The 2,211-nt window shown below is 67.9% G+C and overlaps 1 protein-coding gene across 1 annotated transcript in view; it reads left to right on the plus strand.

Annotated features, from left to right (window-relative positions):
- BRD1 (bromodomain containing 1) overlaps positions 1 to 2,211 on the plus strand; it is a 73,613-nt gene that overhangs the window by 38,247 nt on the left and 33,155 nt on the right. The window lies entirely within an intron of this gene.

The raw sequence follows: 2,211 nt of genomic DNA on the forward strand, positions 1-2,211 counted from the left end.
CAAGGCCGCTCTGTCCACGCGCCACGCGTCGGCGCTGGGCTTGTGACGGGTCTCGGCGCCGCGGCCAGCTCTGGTGGTGACGGTGTTTCTGCGGCGCAGCCTGGGGTCCCCTGGACGAGCCCCGCCCTGCTCAAGGCTGCCGCCCCGCCGGCTCTGAGCGGCTCGCCCCTCCGGCTGAGCGCCCGCGGAGGTCTGGGGTCCCCCCGCTCGCTGTGAGGGCTTTGGGACTACGAGGAGGCTGGTGCACTGGTCTGCGAGGCCACCCCGGGGCTCTCGGGGCACAGGGGTGCGTCTCCGCCCCGGCCGGGGGACCCAGGGCGCTGCAGACGCCCCTGCCCCCGCTGCCCCGAGACCCGCCCTCCTGCCCCCACTCTTCCGGGGGCGCCCCCTCACCCGCACCTCCGGCCTGCCCGGCTCCCGTGTGCACAGAGAACCCCTAAAACAAGCTCAGCGCGCCGTCCAGGCGCCCCCTAGCCTTACTGGCCTGTCCACGCCACCGGCACTTCCATTCCTCGGCTGCTTCTGCCGGCGTCCAGCGCCCTGGCCCTCGCCTCAGTGTCCGCCGCGCGCTCGCTCTCAGTCGCCCGCGCTGTCCGTCGGGTCTTCCCGCCCGCCCGGCTGGGGATGCGCCCCGGGCGCCCGCAGGCCCTTGCGCCCGTGACGTCATGTCACGCGGAGTGACGCCATATGATGCCGAGTGACGCTGAGTGACGCCGTGTGACGCCGTGTGACGCCGAGTGACGCCGAGTGATGCTGAGTGACACCGAGTGACGCCGAGTGACGCTGAGTGACACCGTGACGCGGAATTATGCAGAGTGACGCCGTGTGACACCGAGTGACGCCGAGTGACACCGAGTGACGCCATGACGTGGAGTGACGCTGAGTGACGCCGTGTGACGCCGAGTGACGCTGAGTGATGCTGAGTGATGCCGAGTGACACCGAGTGACGCTGAGTGACACCGAGTGACACCGAGTGACACCGAGTGACACCGAGTGACGCTGAGTGACACCAAGTGACACCGAGTGACGCTGAGTGACGCCGTGACGTGGAGTGATGCGGAGTGATGCCGTGTGACACCGAGTGACGCCGAGTGACGCTGAGTGACGCCGTGTGACACCGAGTGACGCGGAGTGATGCCGTGACGCGGAGTGACGCTGAGTGATGCCGTGACGCGTCAAAGGCCCGAACCTCGCGACCCGCGGCCGCCGGCGGGCTTCGCTTCGAAGGTGGGCCTATTGGCGCACACGGGAGCCGGTGCGGCCAGGGGCGAGGTCTCCCAGCGGCGGGGAGCAGGGCAGGCGTGTCCCCCCACACGCCGCAGGGGCAGCAGGGGCAGCGCGCGGCTGGCTCCCCACCGGCGCTTGCGGCTCCTGCTTCTCGGGGAATTGTTTTGTTTTGATTTGATCTGGAGCAGGACGGACCCCCAATTAGGGCTGTCACTGCCGAGGGCTTAATTGCAGGCTCGGGATGTCTCCCCTTCCCGCGGCTGCTGAGGCCGTAATTACTCCCGGAGTCTCTGTCCACGGCCATCGGCGGCGTCCGCCCGCCCGCCCGCCGGCCCCGGCGGTCAGCTCCCTGTCCCCAGGGGCCGCGCGGCTGGGGCCTGGCCCACAGCGGCCCGCGACGGGCTCTGCTCTGGCGGAGGAAAGCCAATTAGTGACAAACGGATGGCTAACAGCGTGATCGGGTCACTCCTTTGCTACAAATCAATCAACAAAATGCTAATTACGCCGGTCTTTTAGGCCTGGATTAATCTATTAGTAATTAAAGTGAAGTACAAGTCTGGCCCCATCTTAATTGCGCCGCGAGCGAGTGGGTGAGCCCCCCGCCCCCCGCCCGGCGGGCAGAGCAGCCGGCTCCGTGGGCTGTTCACAACTCAATTTGCATCTTTATTGTGCGTGTAAAAGAGGCTTTTTAAAGCAGAGTCGTAAATTCCAGGTCTGACTCTGCAGTCCCACCTCCCCTGGGGCCCGGGGTGCGTGGGGGGCGCCGAAGTGGCCCTGGGCCTGCGGCGGCCCCCCCAAACTGCCCCTTTTGTTGTTTGCGAAAACCCGGCGCAGGGCCTGTGGCCACGTGCTGGGGCGCAGCAGCTGCTCGGACACTTCGCGGACGAGGAAGCTCAAGGTCACCGAGGGGACTCCGGAGGCGGGGTGCTGGGCGGGGCGGACCCCGGAACCGGGACCCCGGCCAGGACCGGCGTGGGAGCAGCG

The sequence above is a fragment of the Condylura cristata genome, unplaced genomic scaffold (assembly GCF_000260355.1).
Source record: "Condylura cristata isolate star-nosed mole 26May11 unplaced genomic scaffold, ConCri1.0 scaffold00004, whole genome shotgun sequence".
Lineage (NCBI taxonomy): Eukaryota > Metazoa > Chordata > Mammalia > Eulipotyphla > Talpidae > Condylura > Condylura cristata.